Genomic DNA, 21,981 nt, shown 5'->3' with positions numbered 1-21,981 from the left:
GGAGGCCAGCTGGGTCACAAAAAGAAACTGTTTGCTTCAGGTTTGACTCACATGTGTTTGGACAAGTGCAATATGCTGTTTCTTGTACTAGAGAAAAGATGTTGAAGTGGTGCCAGTATGAAGTAAAATGTCGCCTTTAAAAGGCAGCACAGTGAGTTCTGGGCTGCGTGTTGGGGATTTAATTACATGACTGACCAAATTTCTCCTTGGCATTTTTTGTATGTGAATGCTCTGATAATTGTAGGTCAAGAGCTCCTTGTTGTTTTACTTAAACGTGAGGAAGTATTGGCCTGGGAGCCCCCAGAACCAAACCTGCTCTCAGATTTATAAACATGATAATTGTGGAAGATTTGGTTAAAGACATACAATAATGGGAAAAGCACACGTGTAATCTTCTTGCATAATTGTTTTTGGCAAGTATGTTGGGTGGTCAGGAATGAGCTGGGATGGGATAGGGAGAGGAGTATATAACACCTACTGTGCGACCTGGTGTAGGGAACCTGCTTTGGCAGGGGGGTTGGACTCGATGATCTCTGGAGGTCCTTTCCAACCCCTATGATTCTGTGATAACCATCTTTCCAGCTTCCTTCATGCAGAAAGGGGAAATAGCTAACAGTGTTAGTACTCCAGGTGCAAGAGCCTTTGATGTGATGTAGAGGTCAGGATGTCCTGCTGTGAGGAGGAGTTCTCGTCTGTGTGAGACCTTTAGGCCACAGGCAGCAGGCTGAGGCGCTGCCTTCCTGGTAAAACTCTCCCATCCCCCCTAGACTTGTTCCTGTTCTTTCCTGTCCCCTCCCATTTGTTCTTGCTCTAGGCATAGCACCCAGCTCAGTTTAGTCAGCAATCTTTTTGCTGGACTGTCTTGTAATGTAGTAAGGAACTGATTTGGTTTTAAAATCCCTCACAAGAAGGTAGTTTTTTTTTCTGCTGGCTCAGCTCAGTGATAAAGTGCAGCCTCACAAATAGTGACCAGCAGAGCAAACCAAGATCCTGTGAAAACATGAGTGGAGATGACTGAGCGTGCAGCACCTCTCTAAAGCCATATGGAGATGCATCCCACTGCTGGTTGTACCAAGATGAGCAGCATAGCTCTTCAGCTGTGGGGAAACACCTCTGTCTGTCCAGGTGCACTGAGAGGATGGTGGAAAGGCACCATGTGAGCCACAGATCCTGCACAGCAAGGCAGGTGGGTGTTGAGCAGCCTAAATCCTCACCCAGGGTGATGTCAGCCTGCAGGTGGAGCAGCCAATTAGCCCTGAAGCGGCCCCAAGCCTGCGGTTGCTTAGGTATGAAAAGAGTGAAGCCAGAAGGAGCCTTCCAGGAAAAGCCCAGAATAGCTTTGGCTGTGTTTTTCCCATTTTGATGGGTTTTCAACTTGGCTTTGGCAGTGAGTTGTTCAGGTCATCTGATGGTGTGCTGATTTCCTCTGCAGGCTCCTGAAAAGGGTCACAGTTAAACAACCAAGCCTGCGGCCTGAAGAAACAGAGACTGCCAGCAAAACTCACACTAGGCTACGAGGCTGTCCCTTGCTTGCAGTTTTTCCTATAACAAATTCCCACCAATTGTATTTCTCATGAAGTTTCTGGGATGTCTGGGGATGGGACTTTCCGATTCAGCAGTGGTGTAGCATACCTGTTAGATCTTCCATCTTGATGGGGATGAAGTGGCACTGGAGAGCAGCAGGAGTGCGGCCTGCCCCTGCCGTCCCAATACTCAGCAGAGATTTCTGATCAAATGGGTGGTAAGGGGCTCCTGGGCCCTCAGGGGGATGGGGAGCAGCTCAAAGCAACACAGAAGAGTGACAATGGGGTCAGAGGCTTCCATGGGACACACTTGGCCTGCTTTTATCTCAGCTTGAGTAGTACATATGCATTAATTACTGCAAAAAATGTTCTTATTTTTATTCCTGTTTAGTACTACACAGGAGAAGGGGCTACATGCTCACTCCAGATCATTTTCTAGTAGCTAGTATCTGCTAGGAGGTGTAGTCAATTGTGCCTGTGGCTAAAGATACCTATTGTGAACTCATAAGAGATACTTTTGCCCCCTATATTAAGACTGTACCCAGAAAAGTCAATCTGTAAGGAAGTATCTCCAGTTCTGCACTTCTGGTTTTCAGAAGTGACGAGTTGAAAATACCATTATGGGATTTAATAAGATGAGTACATGAGGTGTACCTTGAGGTTAGGTTACAGAATCATCCAAAAAGATTATTTTAAACATTAATAGAAATCTATACTGTACTTCAGGACATGAATGGATAAATCACTCTGATGCAGAAAGCATTAATTTTCTATCCTCAGCAGTTTGGTTGCTCTTTCACACACACTGCTTTTTCATTGTTTTCTTTTTTCCTCTCATATCTCTATTTCTTCACCTGAGCTTTTCCTTGTTTCTGTGGAAAAGTTGCTAGGATCCAGAATGTGACCCTAAACCCTGTTTTTCATATATCTGGAAGATGTAACTGTTTGGAAAATTCCCTTTTACTTCTTTCCACTGGAGTACTGGGGTTGAAGAGAGAGGAATAAACAGCCTGCCTTAAACTGATGATCCCTTTTCTTCTGGTCAGAGCTGCCTGTGTTCTGGTCAGCAAGGAGGTATTGAGACCATTGCGGCCAGATCACTTTCAGACCAGTATAATGGATTTGCTGAGGACTTGTTTATTCCTTTCTGAGAAAGCTGAATGGATGGAAATTAAACACTGGGCTGGAGATCAAGAGGTGGTGCGGATGTTCTGATAAGGGCTACATGATGCCAAAATATAAATACTGAATTTGCAAACATGTTGGTGGGCATATTACAAGCCTTATGTTTATTCATTCCTTAAGCAAATCCCTTGTGCATTTTGACATGAGAAACAGGTGAAAGCAGGGAAAGTGTGATTATAGAGGTATAATAGCTGTGTCCCAGAACCACCCCCCACTAGCTCATTTGCCCTTGTAGATGTGTTAGGAAGCTCTGCACAGGGATGAAAAGGGCAGTTTACTTGGGCCTAGTTCAGCTGTATTGCCTGTGGAATTTCTGTTGTTTCTATACAGTGCACTAAAGCCATTTAATTTATCTTTTTTTTTTTTTTTTTTCTCAGTAGAATTAACCCCATGGAAATGACGGCCATACTGAGAAGTAACTCCAAAGTTGCATGTTACAAACACTTCATCTGCATTTAGGTTGCTGTAGTTACCTGTGTTAACTAAATGTGATAGCTTGTGAATTAACACAACCAACAACACTTATGATGTGGCTGTTGTAACCAAATAAGCAAACAGTAAAAAAAAAAGCAACACTTAAGGTTACTCTAAGGCAAAGAGGTGCTTTGTAGTTTACCCTAGTGTAGTTAGAACAGAAATCCTGCCAGGCTGAGAAACTGAAGCAACAAACGTGTCTTAAGCCCAATTTTAATACTGCCTTTTTCCTGTGTAAGGCAATGGAAAGCCACGCTGAAGTCCCCTGCTTCCCTGCTGGGAAGCAGTTACGTGTGGGGTGAGGAGTTTCTGCCCAAAAGACAGTCAGCTAAACAAGCTCTTCGAGGCTCTAAGCAAATCAATCTCAAGTGTATAACTCAGAGAGAGCTTGAATAAATGCATGTTGGAGTCAGCATCATTGCTGAAATCTGAAATGTGTGACTTGGCTCATGTTCCTCTTCTGTGCACAGCAACTGTGCTCTGGGTGGCAGGGTGTTCCTCTTCCATGCTAACATGCTGTTCTCCAAAGGCTTTAAAATGTCTTTGCATGGTTAATGTGCAGCTGGCTGAAAGGGAGAAAAGAGCCATGCAGAGTTTGCAGCAGGCCTAACTTAACATAGGATTTCCTGACTTGTTTTTTGCTGCAGCATAGAGCTAACATGTTGGAGCCTTGGGTATGCATAACGTTGTTTTGGAGGGAGCGTAGTCTCCTGTCCATTGTAAGTACCTGTGTAGCAGTGTCTGTGGTTTATGCAGAGCTTAGGCAGGGAATTCTCACCAAAGTGGGGAACAGAATATGGCCTCTAGTCTACATATGTAATAGCTGGATTTCCTGCCCCACACTGTGCTCGGCTTTCTGCAGCAAGGCAACATTTTGCCTGTGGTGAGATGGGAATTGTGTGGTTCAGTCTCATAGTGGTTCAGCTTTCTGAACTTCAGCACTACTGGTTCTCATATGGCTCCATCAACCCAAAAGGTGCATTTACTCTCATAGAAACCTGGGGGCATTCAGACTGTGGCTTCCCCAGGTGGATCCACTCACTACCCACATTGGCTGCTTTCAGGCAGCAGCCCAAGCCCATCTGAAGTAGCCACTGCCCACCCTGTTTAGCTCATTGCCAGCAGGAGGCCCAATTAACATTTTGCAACATTGGCAGTTCCATATGGAAATTACCATTCAGACGCCTACATTTGAACTTCAGCTTTTTCCTTTCATTTAATTAAAACACAATCAAGTCAATTAGCTCATGACAGAGATTCCCCAAAGTTAAACTCCAGATGTATGGCTAGGCAAAAGCATTCGGATGCCAACTCATTGTGCTGCTCTGAGGTACATTATAGCTCTCCAATTTGTCAGTTTATCCACTGGGGATTAGTTGCATTTTCTTCCTTCCAAGTAGAAAGCGAGAAGGGAGAGAGGAAAAAGACCTGTCTTTCCATCTGGTTTTGGTCAAGAAAAATTGTTATAACATTACAGAATTTGGGAGATTTATTGAAAATGACATTGATTGTGTCAGAATGACTTCTGTTTTTTAATGACCATGTCAAACATTTTACCATGCAGTGTCTTGCTTTTTTTTTTCCCAGTAAGCTGTGGGAATAAGTGGCTTACCATACTCTATAGCAAGTCGATGAGTTATTGTTCTTGTCACTAAATTGGGATAATATGCAGCTGCACAAACATGTTGATTTTGCTGGCATAAGAACCATGACTTCAAACTCTGTTCCTTTTGGCAAGACTGTATAGAAAATCATAACACTGTCAAAAAGAGGTTTTGAGGTCTCAGTAAACCAAGATGACTTTTGCAGCACACTCCTGCAGACATCTGGGGTGCAGTAACAAGAAGAAAAAAATGACCAACTGGTAGTAGTATAGAAATTCTGCTGACCTAAATCCATACATAAGGTAATTTTGAACTGAATCTGCTGCATCTTCTGTTGCACTTCTCAATTCATTTACAATTAGATATGACAATATCCCAGGTCACTCGTATTGCAACAGAAGTTATCCTCTCACACTTCAAGGGTGATGGAGTGATACCACATTAATATTGCAAGTGAGATACGCAGTGCCAGTACTACTCATAGCACATCAATGTCAGTGGAGCACTTGGTTCTGTGCCTTTTCCCACTCAATGATTCAGGTGATTCTTATCTAAGCAGAGTGACTGTTCTTGTCAAAGAAGTCCCATACTCTCTACCTCAGTTACGGACATGTGAATTCCCATATCTTTGTAAGTAAGTTAATTTAGCTATTTAATTTAGCTACCTGAGCACAGCATCCCCTTCTTCATGGTGTTCTCGTTCTTGTCTGAATGGCCTCCAGATTGCTTTCTGCAGAGGACTATTACTCCCTCTCCCAGGTAGGGTGTTCTTTGATAAGGAAGGGCAGAAGGCTTCAACACTATTCTTTCAAGAAGAATGAGGAACGCATATCCTCTGACCACCCTGTGAATACTGTAGGCAAGCTCATGTTCGTTTAATGGATTCATTCAGGCACAGGCACATGGCATGTGCTAAACTGTTCAGTGCTGCTGTGACCATGGCTACAATTTCACAGTATTCTGGTTGCAGCTGTGAAGCTAATTTAGGCTTTCCACCCTGCCCAATCTGTCCCATACCACAGCTTGCTCCTCAGTCCCGACACTTCAAACTTTGGTAGGATTGTGCTAGAGAGTACAGCGCTGCAGTGACCCAGGTTAAAAATAACCTTTTTAAAAAAGGAAGGAGGATGGAGAGGGAGAGGCGTTTCTGGTTTGGATCATTCAGAGATCTACTTGTGATGCAGCCTGATGAACAGTTGTATTTTTACAACTGAAGGAAGAGCATATTTTTATAGGGTCAAGAATGAGCAGATGGAAATGCAGAGAAGAAACTTCCTAGGCTGGCTTCATCACCAAAGCTGCCCTGCTGTGAGACTCGTCTAGGTTTCTATTTTACGTGCAGAGAAGTGGAGGTTTCAGGTAGTGTTAATGTCGTGAATTACAGCACCTGCACTTTCAGAGTCAGGGAGCTTGTGATCAGTCTCTCAGGCTCCCAGTAGCACAACTCTTGATAAATACACCTAAATTCTGCCTTGTTTCTTTTGTTGGATGTAGCCTTAATTGCTTTTACTCCAGGATCCCAAGAGTCTTTGTGAATAGAATAAACTAATTAAACTTTTTCAGTGGTATTGATTCCAGCAATTTTACAGCAAATTTATAAGATATGTTCATACTTGCTTACAGCACAGTCTACCTAATAAGTTCTTTCTCCTTATGACTAAATGTGAATATGTGCTAATATGGGAAAGCATCTTAAAACTATTCAGGTTCAGGAATTGATTCTTTTAAATAAGACCTTTAGAGTATAATCCTACTGTAGCTAGATAGCTATCTAACTATCCAGATTTTATCTTTTTTAAGTTGTCACTGACATAAATTACTAGCATTAAGCTACCAGCCAGTAATTTTGATCCTTTGCCTATTAAAATATGGTTCTACTGGAAGATTTATATATATGTGTGTATGTGTGTGTGTGTGTGTGTGTGTGTGTGTGTGTGTGTAATCCACATTACTTCTAGTATTCAGTCTTGAATACTTAACTTCTATTGGCTTGCTAGTTCGTCTGCCATCAGTAAAAGTACAGAACAACATACTGCATAAATAGAGTCTTTTTTTCTGTTCTTGAATTATCTTAAGCCAAAGCTTTAAAAAGGAATATCCTTACTACACTCTAGACCCAAATGCCTGGAACCAGTAAAATCACAGCTATTTATTTCAAGGGCATTTCTATCAGACTTGCTTGAAACAATTGGATGGAGAGTTTTTGTTGCATTTTGTAAAGCAAGTCTTTCCTGAAGAAGGTATTTGCGTATTTTGGTGCTAACACAAACATCTCAGTGCTGAAATGTACCATGCCTCCAAAAAACTAAGGAATTCATACTGCTACTGCAGTTGCACAACATCTCTGGAGATCGTTCAGAGCACAAGTGTCCCTCAGACAGCTACAGAGATCAAAGTTGCTTCTTGAAAGTAGCCTTCCTAGAGTCAAGCAAGTTAAGGCATTTCAATCTTTGGTGGTTAATGGGAAAGTCAAGGTCATCTGTAAACTGATCTAATCTTTGGTGGCTGCCTGCAAGCTCAGGGAAGGGCTTTTTGTTTCCTTCATTGAGTTCACAGCCTTTGCCAGCGTGATTTGGCTTTTCAGTGTCTTGGTTAGCATTGCAGTTGGTCTTTTACAACAAGATCTCCTCCTGGGGGCCATGATAAAATGTTTAGGATGGCATCAGTGGGAATGGTTAATACGTTGAGAGGGTGATATTTGTTATAACTTATTTCCCTAGTATCTTTTGTTACCTGAACTGATAGATCCCTGAGTCTATTGATTTAAATACTATCCTCTAGCTAGTAAGTAAGGACAGACACAGATGTGTCAGGCAGTGCAGGACTGGATACTTTGGACCTTTCAAATTATCTGGGGCACTACTGGTACCAATGCATTGTCTCTATTTATTTAGACTGTGTCTACGTTAGCAAGCAGTGTAGCATGATGGGAATGAATATGTGGAGTAAAACAGTTGAAGCTGTTTTGGTTCAAGCTGGCTGTATTGTGGTACTCCAGACTGAATGTTCCTCAGCATCTAGAGCATGAGATGCTTTCCCATTTTAGTTTTATGCTTAACAAATCCAGTTCATGCTCTTCAGAGCAGCTTTAAAATAGAAATCAAAGCTCAGCAAGTTGGAGCAGTTTGGAGGTTTCCTTCAGAAGCAAAAACTTGATGGAAGCAAGAACAGTCAGAGCCATACTGTTTACAGTGAATGTTCAGGGACACATTAACACAGAACTTATCTCCAATGATAACTTTTTTTATTTCACTGTGTTTCTCAATCTCCATTTTGTAACAGCCTTATCCTTGGACTCCTTGGAGGGATAAGCAAATTCCTAATTCTGAGCTCTCATGAAACTCATTTGATAAATAAACTCATCTTTTAATGTCAGAAGGAGTTAATGTAGAATCTTGCTTTCAAGAGTTGCAGACTTCCTAAACAGAATCACTCACCACTAAATTGAACCCTTTTTTCGTATCTTGCTAATTTGAAGCAGATGGATTTCTTCAGCTGGGATGAATATCACTATTTCAGAGTTATATACTTTCAGCAGAGGGCAGAGCAGCAAATGATCCAAATTCATGTTTCTCAGTGAAGAACTGTTGGAACCTTAATCCTCCTCCATTCCTGTGGCAGGCACAGGAGAAAAAATTTATATGAGGCTTTTGTGGAGGTGGTTGCTTGCAGTAGGCTGGGCTCCGTGACCCAGGAGGATTTGAAAAGATCTATGTTCCAGTGTTTATAGAGACTGTGCTGTCTATCACCAGGGTGCAGGCTCTTCACATCAATAACCCAGCCTTTCTAAGCCAGTGAAGACAAGAACATGGGCTTTGTCCTGCTGCCACCAAGGAGTGGGGTAGCCTTTCACTAATGAACTCATGGGCTGCCTCTGCCAGTGAGATAATTCTTGGCTCCTGTCCCAGGACTGAACTCTTCAGCCACCAGATCCTCATCTCTTTTCTTCAACATCTCTCTTCTGATTCTTAAGATTTCCTAGCACAGATTTCACAAGTAACCATGCCTTTCCACATCCCCCAGCACTGCAGAAATGTTGTCTGGGAGGTGACATATTCCAGTCTCTCACTCCAAGCATGATGGCTGCTGACAGCAGATGAGATCACACCTGGTCAAGCCCTGAAAACCTCCAAGGACAGAGATTCCCCAACCTGTTCCAGTGCTGTGCCATTCTCCCGGAATTGTGTTCCTTATATCTAACCTGGCTCTCTGGAGTTACTGCCTGTGGCTCTCACCCCTTTTTGTGCCATCTGGAATTGCCAAGAACAGTTAAGCTATCTTACATTTGTAACTACCCTTCAAGTAATTGTACTTCTTTCACTCAACAGATACTGACTGCCAACCTAGAGAGATGTGCATTCCCTAGTTGTAGGCAGGGCAACCCTGCAGAGGTCCTGCGGCTGTCCCATGTCTCTCTCTTCCTCCAGAGCTGCTTACTGGCTGGTGTTGGTGGCCTTCTGATCTCCATCTCTTGCCAGCCAACCCACCTGTTAGGGACTCATCCTAAACTTCCCGAAGGACTGCTTGGTTATGTTTTCTGGGATGTGCAAGCAAGGAAGCTTCCTCATGCAAGGGATAGATCTAGCCTCCTCCTTACCAAAATCTTGATGTTACATTTTTCAATGCCATTCTTTCATTTTATCTCTTTGTTATAGACTAGAAAGTACCCAAGGAAAACACTCAGGAAAAAAAATTAAATCCTCATGTATCTGAATAATGGTAATTTCTGCTGGCAGAGTTTTCTTAAGCTATCTGTTCCATCTCTAACAGCATAGGATTTGTTGTATTCTACAGCATAACTCAGATTTATTGATTTGAATGTTATCATTTTCACACAAATTTATCTTGGTTTTAACTCTGTAGATTTCAATGAAGTTATATAATTTTTTGTCCCAGTACCTCATTTCAGTGTTAAGGAATAAATTTTCTTGGACTCTGATTGGACATCAACTTTCTCACACTAAGAATTTTTTATAGCATTCTAGACCAATCTAGAGTCTGGGACAAATATAGGATTCATTAAATGCCATTTTTCTGAGAAACAGAATAGTAAGATTGCACCGTGATGATATGTGTATAAATATGTATCTTTTTAACAACTAGGACAGAGGACTAGGATTCAGGAAGTCATTCGGCAAACATGACATTAAACACTTAACTATTCTGTGCCTTATATTTTCCATCTGTAAAATGGGAACAGTGATATTTCCTTCTTTGAATAGCACTTTCTGATTTAATGATCTATGATTATCATTATTTCTGTTGACAGTGGCATCAGCTCTATTCCGAATTGGTTATAATTGGAATGTTTAGATGAATGAAAGCAATTACAGAGCCCTTATGCTGCAAACGTTTAAGCTTATGATTAATTTTATGTACATAAGTAATAGCATTTACTTCAGTGAAGCTTCTCACGTGAATAAAGTTAAGCACGTTTGAAGTATTTGGAGGTTCAGGAGTGGAAGGCTCTAAGAAACTGTAGTTCTTATATAGAAATACATAATCTGGGCTTCTCAGGGAAATTTCCAGAAAATTTGTTTTAACTTTATGCTACATTTAACTACCTGTTGTGGAATAACTGCTAATCTTGTTCACAAAAACTCAGTGTTACAGCCATCGATGATGAATATTGGCTTTAAATTTTGGCTACAACCCAAAAGCTTATTGTTAAATATGTTTTGTTAGTATGAAATTTGACTCATGGCAGACTCCTCTGTGAATGACCGATTACCAGGAATATCAAACTGAGCTATTCTGTTCCACAGTCAGAACAGTTACCAGTTGAGCTTTTTTAAAAAGGGATTTTTAATTTATTTTTTTTTTACTCAGAAGAAACAGTTTGTTTGTACGTTGTATGGGTTTTGTTTTCTGCGTGATGATAGCTAATTATTCAGCTTTACCAAAGATAGGAAAAAACATCATGTAAATGTGTTGAAAGGAATTCTTCAGTAGAGAGGAGAAACCACAGAAGCACGCATAGCAGAGGTTGTGTGAGCAGCTGTTGTGGCTGTCGTGGGGATGCTAAGCGAAGGGAAGTGTGGGGCTAATGAGGGTGAGGACTGGCTCGCGGTGCAGGTTGCTATAAAATGCCTATTTGGGCAGACAACAAAAAAATGGGAAGCCTTTTGCAATCCAGCAGTGGAACAGTTCAGCTGCTAGCTACTGTTTTGGTTTCCATCCTTCAGTGACCTTTTCTTTTCTTGTTTATTTGTGCAGTTGATGGCTTGGATAAAGCTTCAATCGCTAACTCAGATGGACCAGCCCCAGGATCCCAAACTCCTCCCTTCAAGAGAAAGGGCAAACTTTCTACCATTGGCAAAATTTTTAAACCTTGGAAATGGAGGAAGAAGAAGACCAGTGACAAATTCAGAGAAACGTCAGCAGGTATGCATGTGGCCCTTTGGTGGCAAATAGCAGGAAATGCTGTAATGGCTTTGCAGGGTAATAGCTGAAGAGGTGTTGAGACGTGTCAGGGACTATTTAGGCACAGTATTGGACATACACAAAAATCGACCTTTGACGAGGAAAAACCTTATTCAGATTCTGTCCTGAATCTGTTACCAGGATGTGTGGTTTATTAACTTAATATTCATTACGTATTATATTCTTTTGATGTTGGTAACATTCGTTTTTTTAACTAAGAAACACGAAGCTGTGTACTACGTATTATCAGGTATGCTGGGAATGTCTCTGTGTTCTACTAGTAACCAGTGGTTTGGAAATATGAAACAAACCTTGTGTTCATGGAACAGAACTTTGGTCTGTTCAGAGAGGAGAAGCAGATGTGATCATGCACAGAAAAAAAAAAAAAGAAGGTCAGCTTTGCAACCACTGCCTTTGTATGGGCTGCTCAGCCCCTTCACAACCAGACAGGCTTGAAGAACAAGTGTGAAATAAAAGGCTGTGACTGAATGTTAGTTCTGAACATGAGCATGACTGAAGGCTGGGGTTTAGTTGCCTAAACACAGGTACTTGGTGCCACCTGAGATGCTCTGGCCATCCTGGCTGCTCTCCCAGAAGGTTTTGTGTCGTGTTTGCCATCGCTGTGTGGATGTCTCCAAAACCTTGAAGCATCTCAAGTGGCTGTAATCATTCGTGCTATTAGGAAACTTAACCCACTCTGGATCTGTGAGTGTCTCTGTGTCACAGCTCCAGCCAAGATTTCTCCAGAAAAATCCCAAACTTCTGTTTTGGGATTCAGACATTCGACACTGTGCTTTTGTCAACTTCAGCCCAATCAGAGTCCATGGCTTTTCAGATTCATTACCACACTGCAAGTTCTCTGTTCACTGTCTTCCATATCTCTTGGCTATAAAACCAGTCTCCCAAAATGGTCCTATTGAGAACATTTGGGAGTACACTGCTTTACATTTTAAGTCCAGGAACCCCTAGAAATTGCAGCAGAGAACTCTTAATAAAGAGCAGTGTCTATCTCAAATGACCTTAGAGCTAATTTTCCAGTGATAATGATGTCCTCTCGATTATCTCAGCTGTGTATGTTTAGTTCCACTGCCTCCTGGGTGCTGGCACCTGTTCTGTCATGAGCTATATCACAAACCTGATCCAGCAGAAAACTAAATACAGTGAAACATAACAAGAAGTAGTTTTTACTTTTCTGCAGAGGTTACCACTTGAACATGTGGTCTAGCTTTGTGATTACTGTCAATAAAGCACACTGAATCTGAGAGGAAGTACAGAGCCTCTGCTGGAACTTTTTAACATTCAGAAAAGCTGATTTTTTTAAATTTCAGCTGTATTTTTACATCACTGCCTTTCAGGTCTGGAAGTTAAAAATGTTGTTTTCTTTGTCTTTTTTTTCCAGAGTTAGAGCTTTATTTTGTGATAAATCTTTTCTTTAAAACAGAGAGCAACAGAGTGCAAACAGAAATCCATAAGAATTAGGAGAATTTGCACGTCAAATCAGCAGAATAATTATAGAGTTGATGGTGACAGATTAATATAGTGCATAGGTCATGTAACTGGGATCTCTTTTGGTCAGCTGAATATGTAGCTGTATATAATTTGTATTGAAAAATAGAAGTTAATTATCTGCACAAATGAAGTATATCTATAGATGTTACAGAGCATGAGAAAAGTTAATGCAGAGGGAGGTAATAGTTAAATAATTGAAGTTCCTGCTCTAAGTCAAGTCATAGAACTTTATATTTAATAGTTCTTATTCCCAAATAATCAAGTAGCCCAACTGATTAACTAATTGCCCAATGTATCTTGGGTTGAGTATCATCTTCTACATAGACTTTTAAATTATCCCCCCAAAGCCTTTAACTTGTTTTAATAGCATTGTGCCAGGTAACCATGTAATATGTATCCATGTTTTATACAGTAAAGGCTGCTATTGTATTTAGTAACACGTAGTAATGTAAAATTAGTGTTGTAAAACACAGCTAACAAAAAACAAAACCATTCTAATAATCTAAATTATATAAACTAGACTACTTCAGTGCCTGTATAGTTTGTGAAACATAAATATACAAAATTCAATGCATGCCTTGGTGAACAAAACCTAAGCTTTTTTATGCAACTTTGGAAACTTCTGATATTTTTTCATTATTCAATAGATTGTTGTTTTTTTTTTCCTCCCTAAGGAGTCCATATGTTCTATTTTTAATAAGGCTTTAATCATCCATCCCACTACATTTTAATATTTTATTTATTTGGGTGTGATTGTACAAGTAAAGTGACATGGGGAATTAATTTCAGATTTTGAAAACTTTAGTATCTTTTTGTACATTCAGTACATCAGCTTGCATTCATAAATCCCAGATTACATGCATTCTGCCAACCATCACAATACTCAGTTGTTTTGTTGTTTGTTTTTTTCTTAAAGTGAAATGCTGGGACTTCTGTAATATCTGAAGATCTCATCTTTCATCTAAGAAGTAGCAGTAACAGTTGTCTAAGATGGGCTGATGAAGAGAAAGTAAATCTTGATTAAATTAGATTGTAAATTTTAAAAGTAAATTAAAGCTTCCCCTGTTATTTTTCTCCCACGTTATACAGGAATTTATCCTTTGATATCCTTTGAGACTCTCTAAGGTGTAACCTAAGCTAGGTGAAAGTCGCACAACTGCAGTTCTCAGGGTTTTCATGCTGAGATAGAAAGAAGTGTCTAAGTATTAACTGATATCAACATAGCGAACATTTAGTCCATTGTTTTGCTTAGGTGCCATTGTCATTCATCCTCTTGTCAACAATCAAAGCTTTTTCTTCCAAGTCTGGCGGTACTGGTCCTATGCTAGCAGCCTGTTTGAGACTAGATATACCTTTAATCCATGCTGATTGCCAACTAGTAGTACCAGCAGTGCTAGCAGGAACACACCAGGATAAGTCACTTGTGCTGACTTTGAGCATCCTCCTGCAGTTCCTCTTCTGTCTTGGCCAGAAACACAGATTACCTCTCCTCATATTTCCATACAGAGAAAAGACACAGATAAATCATTATGTTTTTACGGCAGTGAGGTGTTGTGTCCTCAGAAGTCGTAGAAACAGGGTGGCAGCCCCAGCTACGAACAAGCTATGTGTCTTTGGTGCAAATCAGGTTAGCTTGAAATGGAAGGATATCTTAACGTGACTGTGTTATTTTGCTGTTGGGAAATCCCAGAGCTGTAGGGATGTAGTTATTGGTTTTTAATCTCTACGTAAGAAAGGTATGGAACCACTTACATTTGTATACATGCTTCCTGTGAGGCTGGAGTCAGAAATGAAAACCAGATTGGACTGTGTTCATCCTGCCTCAGATGGTTGTTTCAGGAAAAAAAAGTTAAGGGAAAAAAAAAAAGTTACCCTTGTGCTCCTTGAGGAAACGGACCTGAGGCCAACGGAGATTGAAAAGATGCATTTCCTTGGCAAGTTGCCCCTTGTTGCTTGCTAATTGACACAGCAGAAGAAACTCGCTTATCTGACGTGAGAAAGGGGAAAACATCCGCACAAAATAAATTTCCTGCAGGAAATCCTCTTCCTCAGACAACTCAGTCAGAGCTGTATTTACATTACAGAACGGGATGCGTGTGTGCATATCTCAGACGCAGGTGGCCAATCTCCTGGTCTGAGACCATGGGAGATGGTATGACTGTCACTGCATGTATTGGTTATTCTCTTAACAGGGCCACAGCTTGGTAAGTATGTGTGCAGCTGAAGAAAGTTTCTTCTGAAACAGAGTATGGGGTATTGGAAAGAACTATTGCTGTAACTGGGATTTCAGTCAACTTTCTGAAGTAGGTGCTTCTTACAGATTTGACAGGGCTGTAATATGCAGTGTGTTGACAAGATCTCATGTGACTGTATTAGGCCAGCAACTGGGAGATATTCATAAACAGCAAATACCACAAACAACAAAAAAAATATGGACAACTAGATGTGGAAGTATTTGGTCTGATCTGGGAATGATGGCTGGAATTTTTCCCCTTAAGCAACATATTTCCCATGCTGTATCTCAGAAAATCTGTTCTCTGGGCATCAATTGTATTGTTTCTACCTAAAGATTTTTTATAAGTAAGTAAACAGAAGATGGCATAATCTTCCCCCTCCCCCACCTCAGTTTTTTACTCAGAAGGCAAAGAAGGCAGCAGCTAAAGTCTTGGCACGAAGTAGATGCCACTTCCAAACTGTGCTGTGAGAGTAGGTGCAGGCAGGGAGCAGGAGGCAATTTTAGCTTGTACTGGGTCAGAGAAAAATTAAAATTTGGAATTCTCTTGAGTTTCTTTTGGATAAGCAAAACGAAAGACTGGAGAATATCCAGAATCTCACATTACTCTTTAAATAAAATAATCAGTTCTTAAGATTACTTGAGGTTTGTAGCTGCTGAATATTGGTAAGTCTTCTCTTTTTGAGGGGGCAGGTAAGGAGGGATGCAAACTGCTTTTTGAGGTAGACTGTTATTTTGATTGGTTTGCTATTATTTACATTGGGCTAAAAATACACGTTTGTGGGATCCCTTGGATAAGTAAGATTTACCCAAGTAAATGAGGTCTGCAATTCAAGGCTACGTACAGTGTGATAAATTGACATACTTTCTGTTAGTTCCAACTGAAGTTAATGGAGGCACCAGTGCAGTTTGTATGCTAAGTGAGCCAGGGGTTGTGAAGGTAAAACACATAACAAGCAAATAAAAGCTGTACCATCTGCACACTTGTCAACCCACATTCAAACATTTTTTACCTTCCCAATGCTTGACTTTGTAAAAATAACATTATATTAAGAGAGTTTACCTAAACCTAACAGTAGTCTGATGTGATTTGCTCAACTAAATGTATGAGATCCTTAAGATCAGTGCAATTGTTGTGATCAAGATCGTTGGCTGTGTAAATGTGGAATGTATTACATAATGAAAAGTCTCTAATAAGCAATAAATTAAACTTATGAGTCCACTCTGGCTAAATAGTGCCCAGTGCAGGCTCATGAGTAGACAGTAACCTCATTCCTCTTATACAAGAGTACATATTTTTGATCACTCTTATTTAAATTAAAATTCTGCTTTTTTTGTAGGAATTAAAATTGAGATACTTATAGCGAACGCCAGCATACTTTCTAATGTTCTTTCTGTGAGTCAAATAATGTTTTAAATAAATTATCATTTCAAGCTGAATTAACTGAGTTTAATCAGTTTAAATCAAAACAACACTTACAGCTAGCATTTTAGATGATTAAGGATTTGGGCTTAAGCTTCTTATCTGTTCATAAATATTCTAATCTGTAAAATGGAGATAATCTAAAGGATGTAGCAAAATCTGCGTCATGTCAATACAGTTCTTTGAGATCTTCAAGTGGAAGTGTAAGGTGTCAATGTCTTTTAATGCCAAACGGTGTTTTCCATGACTCTTCATTAAGTGTGATATAGTGCTGCAGAACCGAAAAAATACATCATCTTGAAAACTTCAGAGAGACATAGGTAGCTGGTCAGATTCAGCATCTGATTTCACTGTCTCCAGTTAAAAAAGGTGTGAAAAATCAGAGGGGGAAAAAAAAGGTGGGAAGTAAATTATACTTCCAAAACTGAAATACAAGCGAGTATTTATATTGCCAGCAACGAAAGGATAGATGTGGTACTGAGGGACATGGTAATTGGGCATGGGTGGTGGTGGGTTGACAGTTGGATTAGATGATCTATGTGGCTTCTTCCAACCTTGATGATTCTATGATTCTAAAGCAGGTATAAACTATGTGCACAAAGAGTTCAACTGCGGGTTTCATATCAAAGGAGATTTCACTCTGCTAATAAATATACATACTTTCTGGGAAGATTATAGCCCTTGGTTAGTGCCTGCCTGCATAGTCCTCTGGCTTCATTGTCCGTGTTCTTTTCTCCAGAGGTCTTTGAGGAAGTAAGTGTTCACCTACATGAAGAAAAACTTGCTGGAATATGGCACACTCCTGTGCTTTGCTTACTGTGTAAATAACTTGCATGGCATGCAGTTGGAAAGTATATACTTTAACAAGTAATGGTGACAAATTGAAAGAACTTCTTAAGAATAGAACTTAGGAAGGCAGTCTCAGCTGCTCTGCATTCAGGCAGCCATGCTCACCCCTGCTCCCAGCTGTGCCCTTCTGCCCTGGCTTTTGCAACAGCACTAATTTTTGTGAATTCAATCCAAGCAGCTTCTTAACAGGGTTAGGATCAATTTCCAGCATAAATTAAACCAAATGAAGCTGGCAGTGCTATGCTCCTGCCTCTCTGGTGCCTCCATTCTTGTTCAACCAATTGCAACAAGAGCTACCTGCTGCTGGGAGATATGTTTGATGGAACGCAGAATGTTTGCTCAGAAAACAAATGGTATCCTGGGCTCCATCAGAAGAGGGGTGGCCAGCAGGGAGGTGGTTGTCCCTCTCTACTCTGCTATTGTGAGGCCCTATCTGTAGTACTGTGAACAGGTTTGGAGCCCCCAGTACAAGAAAGACAGAGAGCTGTTGGAGAGGGTCCAGAAGAGAGCCACAAAGATGATCAGAGGGCTGGAGCACCTCCCCTATGAAGACAGGCTGAGGAAGCTGGGCTTGTTCAGTCTGGAGAAAAGAAGGCTGCGGGGTGACCTCATTGCAGCCTTCTGGTACCTAAAAGGTGTCAACTCTTTGGAAGTGTAGATAACAGCAGGACAAGGGGAAATGCTTTTAAGTTGAGGGAGGGAAGATTTAGGTTGGATGTCAGGGGGAAGTTCTTTACAGAGAGAGTGGTGAGGTACTGGAACAGGCTGCCCAGAGAAGTTGTGGATGCCCCATCCCTGGAGATGTTCAAGGCCAGATTGGATGGGGCCCAGGGCAACCTGGTTTAGCATTTAATGTGGAGGTTGGTGGCCCTGCCTGTGGCAAGGGGTTGGAGATGATCCTTGAGATCCCTTCCAACCTGGGCCATTCTGTGATTCTGTGGTTCATTCTGTGATTCCGTGCTGTCACAGAGGGTAAATTCCTGAAACGTGTGTGAGGACTTTCTCTGTCCTCGCTGTAGTACTCACTTTACAACGTGACTTCTCTCAAACCAGTCCAGCTCAAGTGAGATTGAAAATACTTCGTGCAGTGTTTAATCTGCATAGAGCAATTAGACTTGCCCTAGAGAGTAATTGGATTACCAGAATGTTTGAATTAGTTGATGAGATAAATCACCTTATCATTAAAATCACCACATCATTAATAGGATGAAGTCCAGCACTGCTGAAGCTTCTCTGCATGACCTCAGTTTGAGCTCCAAACATTGCTTGGGTTTTGATGCTCATATGTAAACAGAATTGGGATAGGTGATTAACTTCTGCTAGCAATGCAATGAAGAGGGGGTTTTACAGTAGTGATGCTCACATTTTCTGAACCATGCACCAGAGTTCTATAAATCAGTTCAGTGGCTTTCCAGATCACCAACCAAAATTGTATTGGCGTAGGGTTAGGGTGGAGTGGGGAATTACTCTATTTTGCCATCTGTAAATACTTTTCCCTATAAAACTGTTTTTCATTTTTCCCATGGGAAATAAACATAATAATTAAAATGTTTGATGTCACAGTCATTTTTGTGTGTGTTGTATGCATTTTTTTTTTAACCTAAAAACAGGATGCTTCATTTTTTTTCCATGACAGCCAACCAGCCTGGATGAGGATGTTATTCTTTTTTAGAACAGAACTTTCTAACTTTTTTTTTAAGATTTACTTTTATTTTTTTACTTAAAATAGTTGTGCAAAGTTTACTGTGAGCAGTTTTATGACTTGACCAAAAATGTTGCTTGCTCTGAGCAGGATTTGTCTCTCAAAACATCTGTAAGAATAGGTGAAGGTATCTTGAGCTGACATAGTCATTCTAATCATTAATAAAGAGGTGCTTTTAAATATTACATGTCAGTGCTTGGATGAGTTTAGTTTCACTCTGGAAGTACATATTCCCACCGACTGTGAAGGAAGCCCCATTGAGCCTAGCTCAGCTGAAGACACTGGATCAGATGAATCCCACCTTTTGTGGCTGAAGTTGTGGGAGAGCGTCTTTGGAAACCCAGAACACTTCTGTAGAGCTGAGGGAAAGAAGACCTATCAGGGGTTCTTATTTCTTTTTACGTTTTTCACAAGCGTTGTCAGTATGAGAATAAATCTATTCTTAACTGTGCTTTTTCTTTAGTGTTGGAAAGGAAGATTTCGACAAGACAAAGCAGAGAGGAGCTGATAAGAAGGGGAGTGCTGAAGGAAATGCCTGAGCAAGGTGATAACACATTACCTAGAGTTTAGCTCCTAAATGCTAAACATGGATGGTAAAGTCCCTATTACATTGTTTCTGTGTAGTATAACTAGTTATAAGGAGATAAAGCAAAGGAATGTGAGAAGTAATTTGAGCCAGTTGAATGAAACAAAGTTGGAGTAAAAAATACGCATTCTGTAGCTGCTTCTGGCAAGAAATGCCACCTCACTTCTGGCCATATCTTCAAATATCTTTATGCTTCCTGTAAACATGGATGGCTGCCATTTCAGTATCAAAAAGTACCAGTGCTGGGATCATACAGATCTCACAGCTACCACGCAGGCCACATTCACAAACAGAACAAATATAAAAGTCTGTGGGGAACACGCTCCTTGTTTAAAAACAATTTAGAGTTAATAACCCCAAATTTGTGCCTGGAAAAGTATGTGTAGACCGTGGTTAACACCTCTGCCTCACCTCTGGTTATGTTTCTGAAATTCTTCTAGTAGAATTCTTCTGAATATTTAATTGTTAAGTATCTATAAATCTAGATGGGATAAAAATCAAGTGATTAAAATAATTTTCAGTAGCTTAAAATTAAACCATTTATCACTTTATAGAGAAGTCTGAGAACTCCATGATTTTTAAAAACAGATCTATCCTAGAAATTGTACTGAGCTGAAGAATTGCACACATTGATCCTTGGAAGTGGAGGGCTTGTTCGTTAGCATGTAACATCACTTGTCTTTACAGTCTTCTCCAGTTACTAAAACATGACAGCCGATATAGCTGGCTTCTTAACTTGTTTCTGCCACTATCTGTGACTTAAAACAAGAAATGTGAAATTTCCACACCTCAATTTGCCCGTATGTAATTTTGAGCATTTTTTTGCTATGTGCTTTTTCAGGCAGCTGTGTGACTTTGTTGATTGATGGTTGTAAAATGCATTTAGTCTGTTAGCTCAGTTAATGTAAACTGTTAACGTTTCAGGTAAGTCAAAGACAGTTTGAACATAAGGAATATCATTAATATGTTTGCTTTGGTCATTAGTGTCCTTGACCTGCTATTCCACTCTTAAAAGGGGTAAAAGGATGGAATGGTAAAAAAAAAAGGTTTCCCCTTTTTCCCCTCTTAAGACTATCAATCCTGTCTGTGTTGCCTTCATCACGCTGTGTTTCTTATCTGATGAAAATTATAATCTTTACGGAGCAGGTTGGAAGAAACAGGATTGTTTTGGATGGGCTGAAAACAGAGATACAGGTGTGAAGCTAGTTAGAAGGAACGTCTGCAGAGCTGAAAGCTAGATGAAGAAATGTTATGGGGTATTGAAATGTGAGAGGTAAGAAATGCAAAGAAGTGACACTATTTCAGAAGGGATGGAGCAGAAAGAGGTGGGAAGTGGCAAGGGTGTAGATGAGATGTTAGCAGAATATGAGTAAGGTGGGAATCTTACATATGGAGGCAGAAAGGGAAGTGGATTTAAGAGCATCTGGAAGGAAAAAGCTGAGGAAGTTGAATGCTGCAGTCAAATAAGAAGAAGGCCTTGTGCAAATATCAGCTATAGTAAATGAGACAAGGTTAAGAAGGCAGAACTTAGGTTTTACACATCATTTTTACGCATCAAGAGAAAGTTAGTTGTGTGGTTAGAATGAAACATCAGCTTAATTCACAGAACAGCCTAAGGAAGTAAGAGAGGCTACATAATTGTATTGAAATGAGGGAACTGCCAAACATCCAGATCTCATAGCACCCAACAAGAAGAAGAGAGTAGAATTACCACAATTAATGAAGAAGCAACAGGAGGAACCAGAAGACATTACAGGTAAAGTTGCACAGATTTTGGCTGATAAGAGCATCCTGTAGAAGGAGGGCAATCATCTCTGAGAACTGGAATTGTAGTGTCAGCAACCTACAGATAGCAAGTCTTGGACATAACAGAGAAGAAAATCAGCAATGATTTAAAAATTCATAAAATAGAGAGCAGATACCAGTCAACAGAGAAAGTTGTGAGCCAGCAAGAGTACACAGCATTTTTCAGGGACATAGATACAGATAAGGAAGAGAAAAAAAAATATTTTTTTATTTTATTTTATTTTTTCAGGAAGAAAAAGAAAACATAGCTGAGGTAGTTCACATGAGTCAGTAATAGTCATAAGAGCTGGGAGAGAATTGGACTTGCAAAATGTATTAATAGTATGTAATATGTTACAAGGAGTCTTAACCTTGATTTTTAAGATTGGATAATGACTCATTATCATTAGTAGTAAATTCACATTTGGGAATTGATCACATATATTCTGAAAATTTCTGCCTGATTTCTGGCTGATACACCACTGGGATACAACACAGTTGCTCTGCAACTCTATGCATGTCCAGGTCTGAGACCTTTGGAAACACACTATCTATACATTGTGTTCCATGTGAATGTCTTTAAGCTATGTAAACCAAGATCATAGAATCATAGAATGGCCTAGGTTGAAAAGAACCACAATGATCATCTAGTTTCAACCCCCCTGCTATGTGCAGGGTCACCAAC

General features: G+C 40.3%; 1 long non-coding RNA gene across 1 annotated transcript; it reads left to right on the top strand.

Moving 5' to 3' along the window:
• The first annotated feature begins 10,982 nt into the window (after positions 1 to 10,982).
• LOC109366083 lies at positions 10,983 to 21,958 on the top strand. Its single transcript, XR_002112135.1, has 3 exons — positions 10,983 to 11,170; positions 19,389 to 19,469; positions 20,658 to 21,958. It is a non-coding gene; the product is annotated as an uncharacterized LOC109366083 (long non-coding RNA).
• The last annotated feature ends 23 nt before the right edge of the window (positions 21,959 to 21,981 follow it).

The sequence above is a fragment of the Meleagris gallopavo genome, chromosome 2 (genome assembly GCF_000146605.3).
Source record: "Meleagris gallopavo isolate NT-WF06-2002-E0010 breed Aviagen turkey brand Nicholas breeding stock chromosome 2, Turkey_5.1, whole genome shotgun sequence".
NCBI classification, from domain to species: Eukaryota; Metazoa; Chordata; class Aves; order Galliformes; family Phasianidae; genus Meleagris; species Meleagris gallopavo.
This window is presented reverse-complemented; position numbering and strand designations above follow the sequence as displayed.